Below are 17,311 nucleotides of genomic sequence, written 5' to 3'. Positions count from 1 at the left end.
ATAAACAAAATATTAATTTATAAGATATATAGGATATATAAACATGTCTAAAATTACATCATAGATACCTAAGTGAATTGTTGGTATATGTGAGTCGTGAGTTACTTGTGAAATACACGTAAATATTATACATATACATACACATACACACATATGTTTATATATTTTTTAATCATTGGTGAAATATTTTTAATATACGCAAAGTTCAATACGTCATATACCTACATACTTTTTTTTCAAATCAATTACAAATTACAACGACATCTATGAAGTTAATAGAAGGTGACAATATGATTAAAAAAATTTATAATGGTACAGGTATATATAAAACTTCAAATCAAAAAAAAAAAAGTTAGAGCAGATAAAGGCAAACTAAATTTATCAATAAAAACTGTTTACGTGCGTAAAATAGAATTGAAAGATAGACTTACATTTATATAATAACATCATAATATGAAAAATAGAGTAGAAAGACTTACATTCACATAATAATATCACAATACGAATGTAAATCTTCATAATATCATATTGTAAACGAAATGTAGGTACCGAGACGCTAAGTTAAAAGTTTGTGTGTATAGTTCGCGGTGGAGTTCACTTATTTATAAAAGTACGTAAATTAATATATGTTTTGTGTGTCTGTTGCGCTGAGTAAATAATAAACAGGTAAGAGATACGTACATATACATTTATATATGAACATATTTTTTAAATTATTTTTATATCTATGGATAGTGAAATATAATAATATTTCTAGTAGGTATGTGCAGTGTTCAATACGTCACATACCTATATAAATTTTTCATAGCAATAACAAATTACAAAGGTATATATGAAGTTAATTGGAGGCGACAATATGTTTAAAAATATATAATGGTATAGGTATATATAAAACTTCAAATCATAAAAAGAAGTCACAGCAGATAGAGGCAATCTTAATTTTAATGCTAAATGTATCAATAAAAACTGTACACGTGCGTTAAAAAGAGTACAAAGATAGATTTACATTCAATTTATAACATCATAATATGAATGAAAATCTTCATATCATATTATAAATTACAAATGAAATGTAGGTACCGAGACGCCGCGAACTATAGTTCACGTCTGTGGGTGCAGTCACTACTATTTTGTTGATATATTAATAAAGGTATGTGTCTCTAATTATTGCGCACAGTAAATAATAAAGAGGTAAGTAAATAGATTATGGCCACAAGTGCATAATAATATACAATTGATACTATAGGTTTGTGTAGAACATAAGGGATAAATACCCGTGTTATAGAAGAAACAGGATAATAAATAATAAAATATAATGAGTTTAAGAAAATTTTATCGAAATAAGAATAATAAGCAGGCCAAATTCCTAGTATCGAAATACCCACCCAAATGCAATATAATTAGTTGTTATTAATTACAATGGGTTATACATACCTCAATGACTTAATGTGGTTATGGAAGTAGCATTTGGATAAGTTATTTTGCAATAAAATTAATTATCTGCCTACCCAACACAATTTATTATTATTTCCTTGGGAGAAAATTATTTCCAATTAGCCATTAATTAGCCAAATAGATAATAATGCATGAAAGCAACTCATTGGTAGAAATAAATGCTTTGCGAATATAAACATATTTTTTTTTATACACTTATTTTTTAGTATTTGTTCTGGGGCGCAGGCCAATAGACTTGGAGCCATCGTGTTGAGGATGGGGACCGGGTGTGATGGATGAGGTGTTGGATGAGCTGGTGCTGGTGCTGGTGCTGGTGTTGGTGCTGGCGCTGGAGCCGGTGTAGGTGCTGGTGCTGGTGCTGGTGCTGGCTGATAGTTTGGTCACAAGGGCGGCAGCGACATCCAGCTGCTTTTGGGTACTGATGGCGTGCTTGCTGCCATCAGGGAGCAGAACCACAATTGTGCCGTCGCTGGTCCAACACTTGTTGTTTGAAAAGATTGAACGTGCAGAGGAAAAGAGTTTTTGTCGTGTTTTTGTTAGGGATTCAGTTAGTAGACGAGAGGAGTTTGATATCATTATATATTATAGTATCATATTATAGTATCATATTTATTTTGACGCAGATATCTAAATGGTTTTATCAAAAATATTAAGGACATCGTAAAAACTTGAGATCTTGTTATCTCATAATGACTTTGGCTCTGCACGTCCGATATATACTTTTTAAAAGTAACTCACAGATACTCGGATACTTTTCTTCTTTTTTGGGGGAAAACTTTAAAAAAAATATATATTATCGAAAACAGCGATTACTTTAATTTCTTAAAGACGGTAGACGTAAACGCTTGTGATTATTTTACATATTTACACTTGCTTGTTTTATTCGTTGCCCTAAAAGATATTGGCAAATTGGCCTGCAAGCGGTGATAACATAAATGCATTAGGGGTCCTCGCGACTACCCGGGTAGCATATTACTATCCGGGTACCCGACGCCCCTTGGATAAATAAAACATACGTGAACTATGTGCAACTTGATTACTTTGGGTTCTGATGAAAAATTAAAAAAAAAATTTAATTATTCATTATTTTTATTTTATTTTTTAAATTCTTTTTTTTTTATATACGGGGGTACCCGGGTACTCGGTTACTCGGGTTAGGACCCCTAAAATGCATGTATATAAACTGCTATAAAATATTATACACTAGATGGACAAAGGTACCCACTAGCTGAATCTGTGAGAAAACTAGGCCACGTCCGCACAGGCAAGCGGCTTGCTTAGCGCCTAGAGCCTAGTGGCTTGCATTCTGGCTACTTGCTAGGATACACGGTGTCCGCACTGAAGGTGGTTTGCGTGGTGGGTCGCTAGGTATCTTGGTCATTTGCTTGTCGTCTAGTTGACGAGATGTCACTTTCAAAAATAGCTCTAAAACTGCTACTTACAGAAAATTCATCTTTGAAATATACCATTTCACGGCCTTATCCATCATGTTGGGTTCATGACATAAATAAGTCACGGTCAAGTCATGGGCAGCTTAATGTTCTGTATAAACAATTGCGTAATTTAGACGAAAAATTTATGACATAATTATTATTTTTTTTTTTTAAGACAACTACATTTTTATGTAGTTCATTAGCTGGATTCCACAGAGGTTCTCTTTTAAAAACAGATGCAATTAATATTTCGTCCATTTTTCTCTTTAAAAATGCCTCGCGCCTAGTGACAAAAAACCAACACGTTCGTTCACTTCGATACCCTCAAAGCGACTAGCATAATAGATAGACGCCAAGCGCGCAGTGCGGCCAGTCGCGAGTGTTCTAGAACGTTTGTTTTACTAAGCTACTCGCTAGGTGACTCGCTAGACTCTAGGCGCTAAGCAAGCCGCCTGCCTGTGCGTACGTGGCCTAAAATTAACTAGAGAAAATCGGTAAAGAAGTTCACTTCGAAAATAAAGTATCTGAAAGTGTCAGATACTAGTACAAATGTATCTAGATACAGATACAGTTATAGAAATATAGCTAGATACAGATACACAAAAATGTATCTAGATACTACACAACACTGGTTAGATGCAAGGTTATACAAATACCGTTTTGGACAACACACGTTTGTTTAGAAGGAAATGTGGTGGGAATACACAACTTCCCATCACTTACTTAAACACATTTTCAACATTCTTATCTATTGAATTTGACTGTGCTGCCATGGTAGATGTCAGCACAGTACCATGGCCGGAAATATGATTCCCAGGGCCTCAACACTGCAAAATAGAAGGTGTGAAGCATACTTCCCTGTGCCCTTCAGGAAATCAGATATTTTTTTGTTGAAAATATTATTTTATATTTTTTACTGCATACCAAACCAATAATTACTGTTTTTGTAGGGTTCTGTTATTTTTATTTATAGTAAAACAATGTGGCTTGTTTTCAGATTCTGAAACAAGTGAAGGCAGCCCTTCAATCCACCTAAATGTGTGCTACGTTATTACGTCTCGGCAATCGGAGAAGCGAGCCACAACCACAGCAGAGACGCGGCCAAGATGACCCAACAAATTCATCCTGACCTGATACAGGAGATCAACAGGCTTGTTGAAGCTGGAGTTTCCTCAGTACGAGATGTGTCTCTATTGTTGGAGCAATTTATTAAACATAAATTTCAGGATGGGGCAGAACCTGATCGGCTCAATTCAGGATTTATCTGTCATGTTTTTAAAGGGGTTTGTTCCCTCAATGTTTATATTTCCTTTGTGTGGTGTAATGTATTATTTTCCATTAATAAAATAATATCAAATTTTTTAAATTTTTTTTTATTGGTTTTCAAGCTACGATCCCGTTAAACTGCAATAAAGCAGTTTGTCAACAGGATGTTAATGATCAATTACATACATACACACATACTATTATTACTATAACTATACAATTAACACACCTAAATTAATATAAACTATCTCTATTTAGTAACCATTGTTTCAGCATATATCTCAATCTATTTGTAGAATCGCAATTTTTTATAAATGGGTAACATGTTAAGCATTTTTGGCACGTTAAATTCTAGGGTTCGCCGTCCGTATTTATTATTATATTTTGGAACAAGCATTCCTTCATTCTTTGTAAACCTTGTATTATATTCATGTTCCACTTTCTTTTTATAATCAGACTCAGATATATGTTGAATCAATATTTTGTACCATAATAAGGCCTGCACCGGTAATATTGTTAAATTCCGATACAACAATGATATGTTTCGTCTCTGTGAAAAAATATGTTTTTGAGCTAATAACTTAACCATATTGGATTGCAACAATAACATTTGGCTGTCATCAGTTGTTTTGTTTTGCTCTATCTAAAAATAATTTTATACCATTCTTTTTTGCTTTCTGGCAAAAAAAAAGTGTAGTGTGTTGTGCCTTGAGGTTTCTTCTCCCTCCTGATCTTCCAGGAGTCACTTTTCGCTGCTGATTTCCAGATATTTATAAACTTTTTTACTTCTGTCATTTTCCATACTATTGTTGTAGTTGTTTACTGTTGTGAATAATGGAGGAAGATTTCCCTCCTGGATCCCCTACAAAGCCCCCAGATCCCTCTCCAGACCCCCCAGACGGGGAAAATGTAGAAATTTCTGACAGTGATTCTGTCATTTTGACTTCTACCAAAAAAAGGAAATTTACTCCTTCTTCCCCAATAAAACTTGACTCGCCTTCGACTTCACAGTCCCCACCAGCACTTTCTCAACTTCCTCCAACAAACTTTTATTCTCCTCATTCCCGTGGCCCATTCATAGTATACGCCCAAAAAACTGAGCAAGGAAAAACCATCCACCCTCTTGAATTTGGCAAATTCCTATCAAATAGCAAGAATCTTTCAATCAAACCTGGAGGTGTAAAAGCCGAGGGTCGCTTCCGAATCTCCGTCGAATTCCTCTCAGGGTCAGCTACCAACAGTTTCATCAAAAATATCTTCATTTCATCTAATTCAAAGTTCAAGGCATATATCCCTACTTTCAATGTCACTCGCATGGGCCTGGTCAGAGGTATCTCGACTGATCTGTCCATCGAAGAAATTCTGTCTTCACTTTCAACCCCCCAACACATTGGCAATCCCATAAAAGCCAGGAGGCTAAATTACAAGGACTCCTCTGAGGGTATAATTTCTTGGAAGCCCTCCCAATCTGTCGTTATCACCTTTGAAGGTCAATCTCTTCCCTCCCATATATATTTATTCTTCAACTCATTACCAGTTGAAATGTATACTTATCCCACCACTCAATGCTTCAATTGCTGCCGTTTTGGTCATACAAAAGCTGCATGCAGATCTCAACCCAGATGTTTTAAATGTGGAGAAAACCATGCAGCTGACCAATGTCCTTCTTCCTCCTCACCTAAATGTTTTAACTGCTCAGGCTCACATACAGCCATCAACACTTCTTGCCCAGAACAATCTCGTCAAAAAAATATCAAAATTTCTATGGCCTCTCAGAACTTGTCTTTTCTGCAGGCTTCTAAACTATTCCCGCCTGTCAAAAAATCATTTGCTGAGGCTTTATCCAGCAACTCCTCATCCAACCCTCTTCCCTCCTCTACAACAACTTCTTCTCGTTCAACTAAATTCACATACAAAAATGCTATCTCTAAACCGGCTCCTGGATACGATCAGCAACAACACAACTCACTGCTCTTAAATCCAAATGGTTCATCTTTTTCAAATGCCACAAATGGGTGTGCAAATAATTATAATCCCTCCTCAATGAACTCTCATAAACTTTCTGAAAAACTCTCCCAAGACAATTCTTCATTTATCCAAACTCTTATTATGCTTCTAATTGACCTCATTTCTTCTCAAACTAATCTACCGTCCAACGCTGCTACTATTATTTCCACATTGAAATCATTTATTCAAAATGACTCTTCAAGATGTCAGAATACTTCAGTGGAATAGCCGAAGTGCTATTTCTAACAAATCTGATCTCCTTAACCTTTTAAATTCCAACTTTATTTCTTTGGCTGCTATCTCGGAGACTTGGTTTACTCCATCCACCCACTTTAATGTGGGAGGGTATTCCTGTCTCCGCGACGACCGCCCAGGAGGTACGGGCGGCGGTGCTGCCCTTTTTATTAAAAAATCAATATCATTTTCCCCAATAAATAATATCAAACCCCCCAATGCTGACTTCCAAATGGTAGCAGCTAAAATAAAGGATACATCCTTTATTTCAGTCTATCTTCCCCCAACAGCCCACTTCAATAAACAAATTTGGTTGCAAATTGTAAGTCAACTAAGCCCTCCTTTCTTTATATTAGGCGATTTTAATGCCCATTCCCCCGTCTGGGGTTCTGCTTTCTCCGACCGAGATGGTCGAAGTGTGATGGATTTCCTAGATCAATCCAACCTTTTCCTTTTGAATGACGGATCTCCTACTAGGATCTCACGCCCCAGCACAAACCCCAGTGCAGTGGATCTCTCGATATGCTCTACTAGTCTAGCTTCTCTCACCTCGTGGGTGGTGTCCACCGACCCTTGCTCCAGTGATCATTTCCCGATCACCATTACTTATCAAACTTCTTTCCAATCAGACAAGTCTCATATTTCGACAAAGATTAAAACAAAACACACCAAATGGGATGAATTTAACTCTCATATGGACAAGTTCCTACTCAATTTACCCGCCACCGATATATTTTCCGTCAAAGATGATTATAATAACTTCAAATCAATGCTCATAACTGCAATAAATAAATCAAATCCTCCCCCTAAAACTAAATCTCTCAAAAAACTCCCTCCAACTCCCTGGTGGGATGAGGAATGTTCCAAAGTAGTAAGAATTCGGAAAGCTAAATCTCTTACCTATCGTTACAATATGACTATGGAGAACTATCTTATATACAAAAACGCTGAATCCAATGCCAAAAGGGTATTGAGGTCAAAAAAAAGATCCGGATGGTACAACTTCTGCAGTTCAGTATCTCCGAACACTCCAATTTCGGAAGTTTGGTCTATGATCCGAAGATTTCGATCCTCCTTCAGTTCACCATCTCCTCGAGCGTCTCATTCTAAATGGATCGATGAATTCTTGGACAAAATTGCCCCCCCTTCTGTACCTAACTTAGATGAAATAACGCCCATCTATAATACTCCTATGTCTAATCATTGGCTAGACTCTCCATTCACCTTAATTGAGCTAAAAAGTTGTTTATCAACAGTCAAGGACTCATCTCCAGGCAGAGATGGTATACCTTACAGCATTATCAAAAATAGTAATGATAATGTTCTAAACCACTTCTTAAGCATCTTAAATAAAATCTTCCAGACTGGTATAATGCCTGATGACTGGAGTTGTCAAATAATCATCCCTATTTTAAAAACAAACAAATCACCAAATTCTGGATCCAACTACAGGCCAATCGCTCTTTCATCCACCCTCAGTAAACTTTATGAAAAATTAATTAAAAACCGATTAGAATTTTTTGTCGAGAGTAAAGAGCTTCTCTCTCCATCTCAATTTGGATTTAGGAAAAAAAAATCCACTCAAGATAACCTTGCCATCATCAGTACTGATATTAATTTATCAATTTCTAAACAGGAAGTTTGTCTTGCCGTCTTTATAGATATAGAAGGCGCCTTTGACAATGTCTCCATCCCAATCTTGAAAAAAAAACTTCTAGGCCTTGGCCTTCCCCCCATGTTTGTCCAATCTATTATTAATATATTTCTAGATAGAAAAATTTTCATTGAACTTCCAGATATTTCTCCTCAAAATAGGTCTATTTGGAAGGGTTTACCACAAGGCGATGTATTGTCCCCCTTACTGTATAATATATACACATATGATATGCATGTCGCTATTCCCCCACAAGTAAAAGTTATTGAGTTCGCAGATGACATAGCTTTCTTCTTATCATCCAAAATCATCCCTCTCGCCGTCAAATATCTTAACGAAGCCATGAATGCCCTTTGCACATGGCTCACGTTAAATGATCTTGAACTTTCAATCCAAAAGACTCAGTGTGTCACCTTCTCAAACCGCCATAAAAACCCCCCCGTTCAAATTTTATTTAAAAATTCTCCAATCCCCAACGCTTCTGAAGTAAAATTTTTGGGAGTAACATTTGATAGGAAACTTAAATGGTCTTCCCATATTAATAATTTAGTTACTAAATGCGAAAAAAATATAAATATCATCAGATCATTATCTGGCGTTTGGTGGGGAGCTCACCCTACTTGCATTAAGTTGCTTTACAACGCACTTATTCGAAGCCATCTTGACTATGCCTGCCCACTTTTTAGTACTGCCTCAAAAAATGTACTTGATAAATTAGACAAAATTCAATCTAAATCTTTGCGAATTATAACTGGAGCGATGCAATCATCACCCATCAATTCCCTTCAAATAGAATGTTCTGATCCTCCTCTTTATTTAAGGCGTCAACTATTTGCTGACAAATTTGTTCTTAAATGTTTAAATTCTAAATGTCATCAGGTTATCCCCAGCGTCTCGTTGTTCATTGACTCAACTCATTCATCTACAATCAGAGCTTCAACTAAACCTCTTCCTGACATCTGTAAAAATTTTAAGTCTCTCTCAGAGCTTCACATCATCCAAAATGATCTACTTCCCTTATACAAATTAAAATATAGTCACGTCACCCTATCCCCAACAATATTTGAAGGGATCGGAATCCTTAAAAGTCATTCCAATCTCCCGGCCCGAACTGTCAATAATATGTTCAATGACATTATTTCATCTAAATGGCCCAACTTTTCTCTTTTATTTACTGATGGATCCAAATCTCCCGACTCTCCTAACTGTGGTATAGGTATTAACGTTTACCACAATAATTCTAATGATAGAATATTTCATTCAATTTCAAATCAATTTTCAATATTTTCAGCCGAGTGCATTGCAATAATAGAATCTCTCAAATATATAATCAAAAATAATTTTGAACATTCCCTCGTTCTCTCTGACTCTCTCAGTTCCCTCCAAAAACTTAAATCCAGTCCTCTTCTTCATCCTGATGATCACTTTGTATGCCTTATTCGAGAGATGATAGCCTCCATTCAAAGCTCTGGTAAAACTGTAACTCTGATTTGGATTCCTGGACATGTTGGTGTCATGGGTAATGATATTGCGGATGCCTTGGCAAAACAAGGAGCGTCCAACCCTGTTGTTACCCTCGTAAACCACATTCCCCTATCTGACATTTTTTCCATCATCAAAGATAGATCCCGCAATGTTTGGTGGGAGTATTGGCACATTGCTAGTCAATCCAAGGGAGCCTGCTATGCCTCAATACAAAGGACTATTCCATTAAAACCGTGGTTTCAGCAATTTCCTCATTTTTCCAAAAAAGAAATTTCTTCACTCATTCGAATGAGGATCGGACATTGTTCCGTTCCTTCCCATCTTTTTAAAATTCACGTCCTTGACTCCCCAGATTGTACATTCTGTGGTCTAGAAGTGGGAACTTTAGATCACATATTTTTTGGTTGTCCCTCTCTAAACAAATATCCTCTCTTCTATCAAGCCTTATCTAAAATTGCCTCCCCTCCATTCAACATCTCATCTCTTCTAAGTCTGAACTCGACTCCAATTTTCATTATAATTTTGAAATTTGCCTATTTAAATAAAATTAATATTTAAATTCACCTTTCATTTCTCAATAATTTTAAATGATGGCCAAGAACACCCTTGAAGGGTGAAAGCCAGAAATAATGGAAAAAAAAAAAAAAAAAAAAAACTTAACCATAGAATTTTGTACTGATTGCAGGTGGTTTGAATTAGTTTTACAAGAGTGACCCCAAGTAGTTAAACCATACCGTAAAGTTGATTCTGCGAGTGATAGGTAAATAATTTTTAAAATATTCACCGGAACGAAACATTTCAGTTTGTATATCCTACCCACTATCGCTCTCAGCCGCTTGCAAGTTTTGTTTTTTTTTGTATCCCATTTGAAATGACAATCAACAGTCACCCCCAAATAAACGTATTCATTTACCAGTTCAATACTTTCACACATACAGGGCTGTAAAATGTTTTGATGAATACATATAAAGTTATGTGAAATTATTTTAGGCATGATCTGAAATGAAGCATGTGGAGACCGTATGTACATCAATTTAGTTTTCTTGGTATTAATGATTAGACCTGCGTCATGTGACCATTTTATCAGGGACGTAAAGTCATGTTGCATATATTTAATCGCAATGGATAATTGTTCATCGGATATGACAAGAACAGTGTCGTCAGCATATACAAAGTGTCTTACATATTTAAATATTTTTTTCATTATTGATACAAATATAATATAAAGGGTTGGACCCAAAATCGACCCCTGCATTTCTGCCCCTGCACTCATTTTTTCTTATATTTTTACACAGATATGTCTATTAAATAAATAATTTTTAAACAAATTAAGTAGGTTACCTCTAATTCCAATTGCTTCTAAGATTTTGAATAATTTCTGAACGCTTTGGAGTTATCTATAAATAGTACTAAAACATGTCTTCTATGGTTTAATTCATTATTAATATAATTTGAAAAATCCTGTAACAAATTCTCTGTGCGTTTTTTCTTTTGAAAGCCATATTGTTTTTGGTCTATAATGCTAAATTTTTCTAAGTATATGAATCAATGAATTGCCCAACTTCCTTCATTGCTCACTTATCCTTCAACATACTATATGGCATCCAAATTTTCACATAGACTCCAAATAATGCTAGTTTTACTTTCCCATAGGTGTACTGTTTTGTAATGTAAAAAGATTAGATACTTTGAGTATATATTATAGGCCTAGTACGAATCTGTACAAAAGTTGAACATAGGGCCTACCACAAGTCTTTTATTGTCCAAAATGAATTATATTTGCAGGAATTAGAATGTGGTTGCCATACCAAACAGTCTTTATTGAGGCTTTGGAATCGACTTTATGATATTGGCCATATAGTAATGTAATCTAACCAAATGGAATCACGGTGCAAGAATTGTATGAAACTAAAGATGAAAATTAGCTATCGGCTGCTCGGCAATATTCGGAAATGCTCGGCCGTGACATCACAAAAAAATCTGAGCGGAGAACCAATTTCAAATAAAGCGCCGAAACACTTCACTTCGGGTTTGCTCGGATATGTTGGCCACGCCCCCTGTCGACTAGTCGCTGTGCATATAGCGACTCCCAGAATGTTTGCGTCTTATATCACCACGAATAGAGGCGACAATTGCTTGACCAGCGGAGTCTGGATATATTTGACGTAAGCGCCAAAGTGAGTTTTATTTATTTGTTGAATATTTTTATATGAATGAAAAAAAGTTAGTCAATAATAATTATAAAAAATAATCTTAGCCATAAAACGGTATTTTTTTAAAGGTGTTTCTTATATGAGTTCTTAGTTACCTCAAGAAAAAACAAAATTATCAGTGGTTTACGTTTATATTTTTTGTAACGCAACCAATAATTTTATTTCAATTCCGATCAATAATAAAGAAAGAAAAAGCTTCAATTTATGCAAAGTATATTTTTTGGTATTCATAATGTATACCGATTTATAGCAAAGATTAATCTAAATAGTGATTTAGCATTTACCTTCCTCTTAACCTGTCCGTATTATCGTAGTGTTTCGATTATGAGTAAGGCTGAGTTTAACGATAAATTTTATCAACAAAACGACGGATTACCAATGGGATCGCCCCTCAGTCCACTTCTTGCAGAAATATTTATGGATTACATTGAAAAACAAATTTTAAATTCAATCTTTAGCAAACACATCATTTACTATGTTCGTTATGTTGACGACATTTTGGTCTGTTGGAAAGGTACCAACAGACAATTAGATCTTTTTGTCACATTTGCTAACTCCATCAACCGTAAAATCTGCTTTACGGTTGAAAGAGAGTGTAATAATAAAATCAATTTTTTAGACCTAACAATCGGTAGAGAAAATAATAAACATACGTTTGAAATTTTCCGTAAGCCTACGTTTACAGATACGACCATTAATTATAAATCTTTACACCCATGGTCACATAAATTATCTGCCTACCACTCAATGGTACATAGGCTTACTAACATCCCACTCGACAAGAAAGCATACGAGAAGGAAAAAAATACAATCCTAACTATTGCTAAAAATAATGGCTTCAAGGTGTGACGAATCAAATTTCGTCACAAATAAATTTGAACGTTAAAATAAGTATGTCCCGCAGTGTGCGCCCAAAGACAAAGAAAGTGTTGACAGACGGGGGTTGTAAAGATAGAAGTGAGAAGTGCGGGGTAGGGCGACAGGTCCTACGAGCTCAAGAAAGAAGGACAGTCAAGATCGAGGCGGGAGAGAGAGGAGACCGAGACAGGAGTGGTGGTGAAGTACGCGCTCCCCGCCCAGCGGTGTGATGCTGGGCGGCGGATGAAGAAGTTACAGTCGAGTTAGAGAAAGTGATTTTCAAGTGTTGTCCTCCGCCCGGCGACGTAATGTTGGGCGGGAGGCGAAGAAAGTGCGGTGACCAGACGCGGCCGGGAGGGCCTGAGCTGCAGAACTGCAGAAGCTGCCACCTAGGACTTCGGCCTTACTAAGGCCATCGAACAAAATGAACTCAGTGACAACAGTGTAGCTACAGTGAACAATGACAATGCGAATAGTGAAGAAGTAATCCGAACCATATGACAACTAGTTAAGTTAAAGATGTAAGTAGATCTAAGTATAATTTAGATTTAGTATTAACACTTGACAAACCCTATTAAAATCGAGACTTATAATTAGTAGATGTTCTTAATTAAATTCACCTCCCTAGTCCCCACCCAAGCGACACGAATTGGCGAGAAGGCAGAACATACGAATTGGTAAGTATAAGAACAGCAATATATTTAAGTATGATTCTGAGCTAGATGCCGGAGGAGAAGTTAGCGCGTATATTGTCACAATGGCGCCCAACGTGGGGCGGTTTTAGATATTTTATTATATCTATCACTAATGTTATTGACATTCCTAAAACCCATCCCTGAACAAAGGTAAATATTTGCATGTTCTAATTTATATTGAATTTTGTGTTATTTTTCTCGCTCATGTCATGTTTTGTCTCGAGTTACCGTTGCTTGGGTGTTTCGTTTTTTGTATAGTGTAAACAAATGTACTGTGATGAAGTCAGATGCATGTCAAGTGCTATTTTTTGTCGGGGGGCAGTTAAATCATTATCAAACAAACTCGGCGTTTTGACACATTTGGGACTGTAGGTACCTGTAGATCGTTAACCCTCTTATCACCGATAGATATTTTCAGGAATGTTATATTTTATAGAACACAAGTAAGGCGGGTGATGTCAAGTGGCTATTTTTTATTTGTCAAACTGTATCAAGGATAATGATTTTAAGGGACCCATTGGAGTTTATTTTTTGTTGCGTTTTAGGCAGGGGTGTTTGACCCTGAGTAAGGATTATATATTTGTCCCGTTGACAAAGGTCATCAAATCAAAGATTGTGGTGAGCTGAGTCAGCAAATGTAAATTTGCTGTGTGAACGGCATAAGAATAACAATGTATTTTCTATATGTCATTCGGAGAAATTCATTTTCATACCACAATTTCGATCAATTTTATGTGTTCGGTAAAAATCCGATAATTAAAAATTGATGGCGGAAGGCGACCGATAGAGAGGGGAGAGAAAGGGTTAGGCGCATTCACTTAACGCGATTTGAGAAAAACAAATATCTTCGTTCGGCGAAACCGTACATTATCTTGTATCTAAAGTCTCGCAATGTTTCGGATAGTAGTCTGCGCAGATGAGAAAATAAAAGGGCGCGTGCGAATGTGATGACGAACTGCGATAATTACGAATTGGAGCACTTACCGCCGACACGATTTGTGAGGTACAAATACTTACGTTTGATGAACTTAGTATGAGAGTACTTAAATGTCTCCATATCTAAAAAGTAATCTGCGTGCGTGATAAAAGACCGGTGTTGGTAGAGGTGCGTTCACAAGTTAAAAAATGTGAAATGCGAACGGAAATGTAAAGGAGCACTGAACGTTCCACGATTTGAGTGGTACAAATATGCATGTTTGACGAAATTACTATGAGAGTACCTAAATGTCTCCATATCTGAATAGTCTGCATGCGTGATAAAAGACCGGTATTGGTAGAAGTGCGTCCACAAGCGAAAATGCGAAAACAAAAGCGAGCACTGAACGTTCCATGATTTGAGTGGAACAAATACGCGCGTTCGTTGAAATTAGTACCTATGTGTGTACCTAAACGTCTCCATATCTGAAAAGAATTCTGCGCGCGTGATAAAAGACCGTAAAATATGTAAAAGTGCGAAAAATTTAAATAAAATGGGATGATGTATTGAAGCATTGGCCAGCAGGGATGATAAAATGTGACATGTTGAGGTTGCATCCAGTGTTCCCCGTCGTTCCCGAACTCAAAAATTCAAAATCGGGAGAATTTACGCCTAAAAATCGGGAGAAATCGTGAGAAATCGGGAGATTTTCTTAGAAATCGGGAGATCACTAGAATTATTTTAACAAAATTTCTCCTTTGTCAATAATACGAATCCCTTTTATTATTCCGAAGCATAACCTTAACAACTAACGAAAAAACCCATAAGCAGCGCCGTCAACATAAATAAACCAATCACTAGATTGATAACTTCGGCCTTTAGTGGGGAGAAATTTTGTCCACGATGACGTCACATCCAGAATTGAGGCATAAACAAACCCCTCAGCAAAGTAGAGGAAACAAAAAAAAAAAAAAGCGCGGCCATAGACAATATGATCTTACCTAGGTAGGCACCCAGGGAAGACAATATTGTGCTACTCATCAGCCTAAAATATTATTTTAAAAATGTTAACAGATTCTCTCAGGACGACAAGGCTCTAACTCACAAAGTGCGGTCCTGCGAAAATGAGCTATAAGGTATCTTTCCTTACGGCACATTTTCTCAGGACGGCGCTTTGTAAGAAAAATGAAAAACTTTGTTACATGTTGTAAAGTATTTTTTATTTTATTTCAGTAAGATAACAGAAAGAAACAAATAAATTTATAAGCACAAAACACATTTTAAATGATTACGAAGTCTGCGACTGAAGCTTTTTCTGGTTTAAATATTCATTTGAGTCGCTAATATTGTTTTAAATTATTAAATATTTCAATTTGAGGATTTAGTCATGAAGTTATTCAAAAAATAATATGAATACAGAAAACATGAGCACAAAACACATCTTAAATTTGTACCAAGTCTGCGACTAAATCTTTTTCTGATTTAAATATTCATTCGAGTCGCTAATATTGTTTTAAATTATTAAATATTTCAATTTGAGGATTTAGTCATGAAGTTATTCAAAAAATAATATGCTTACAGAATTCATGAGCACAAAACACATCTTAAATGTGTACAAAAAACTATAAATATTCTTACGCAGAGGAGCATTGTGTTTCCGTGTAACGGCTGAATTACTGCCGCTGGGTCCCACAGGAACAGGAACACTGATGTCTGAAAACAAAATGATCTTAGTGGTAAGAGGAAAGGAAGAAAAGATCTGCATATTGGATAACAAGTAACATAGAACAGATTTACCTTTGTAATATTCCATGATCTTTTTGGCAGAAGGAACACACCGCTGGTACCCGGTAAGATGTTATCAAGCTCTGAAATAAACATATTTATCGGGTTAACCAAAGTTCCTGAACTAAACATATCATATTGCAAGTAATTATGGTCTTTTATGACATCACACCGTCCTGGTGGAACGCGGACGGAGTCTAAAAGTAAATTCAATTCTTAGGTGAAATTAAGTTACACATTACATGGAACACTGAAGACAAACAAAGGGATATTCACACCTGTATTTTCGTCATAACGGGTTCGATACTGTCTTAAATCTGCATAACTACCAATGCTGGGTAGATTTAAAGTCAGCAGTGCGCATCTTCGAAGGGATCCATTTGGCATTTTTGTTTCTTTTGTAACTTCCGTATTTTGGGTATTTATGACGAGTGGTCTGTCTGTCTGTACACATAACACAGCTTCATAATTTTAGACATTTTCACACAACAACAACTCATGAATTCACGAAAGCAAACAACATAAATAAACCACTCACGCAAACAATCTGAATCTGTCACGATCTGTCAGAAGGACGCAACCATGACGCAATAATGGCGTCACATTGGTCACATTGTTTCCGGGGGAAATGGAGCGTAGCCTCTCTCTCTCTGTTACACGGGAGAGAGTGAGAGATCAAACCAGGACGGCTTTTCATTGGATAGTCTGGAACTGACGTCATCAAAAAACCAAAAAAGTGTCGGAGTTATACCCCCCTGGCCGTCAATATGATTATTGTAGATGTTGCCCGTGGAATAACGCAATTTGCCCTAACGTTTAACGGGGACTTATTTTACGTCTGGCAACTCGGCGCAAATTTTTGTGAAAAATCGACCTTGGACTGTCACCTGTCACTTTGCGAGACGTCAAAAATCATGTAATACCTACTTACTTTTAAAAGTGAGCGACATTCATACAAGTAACGACCTTCGTCATCGGGATGTGTACAATTAAATGAAACGAAAAAATTTATGAATTTTAATTTTATTTAGGAACCAATCAACCACCTCATGGGCTTTTTCAAAACACCTGTCACCTGGCGACTATAATAATTGGCAAAAAATTTGGAAACGCCCTGCATATTGGGACAATAGACACTACTTCGCCAGTTTTTACCAGAGCTGGATGGAATGCACGTAAATCCTTTAAAATATTATTTTTTAGCGGGAATCGTTCAATAATTTGTTTGCAGGATTCAATATAAAAGTCTAAACACCTGACACGGAATAAATGAATGTGTTCATTTGTCAATTCTTCATTTAAATCTAATA

General features: G+C 36.3%; 1 long non-coding RNA gene across 1 annotated transcript; it reads right to left on the bottom strand.

Moving 5' to 3' along the window:
- Positions 1 to 14,885: 14,885 nt before the first annotated feature.
- On the bottom strand, positions 14,886 to 16,699 carry LOC149409165 (uncharacterized). Its single transcript, XR_016305252.1, has 3 exons — positions 16,280 to 16,699; positions 16,014 to 16,084; positions 14,886 to 15,929 (listed from the first exon to the last, which is right to left on the bottom strand). It is a non-coding gene; the product is annotated as an uncharacterized LOC149409165 (long non-coding RNA).
- Between the last annotated feature and the right edge of the window lie 612 nt (positions 16,700 to 17,311).

This window comes from Hesperophylax consimilis, unplaced genomic scaffold (genome assembly GCF_061612785.1).
Source record: "Hesperophylax consimilis isolate HC1 unplaced genomic scaffold, BYU_Hcon_1.0 scaffold_34, whole genome shotgun sequence".
NCBI lineage: Eukaryota > Metazoa > Arthropoda > Insecta > Trichoptera > Limnephilidae > Hesperophylax > Hesperophylax consimilis.
This window is presented reverse-complemented; position numbering and strand designations above follow the sequence as displayed.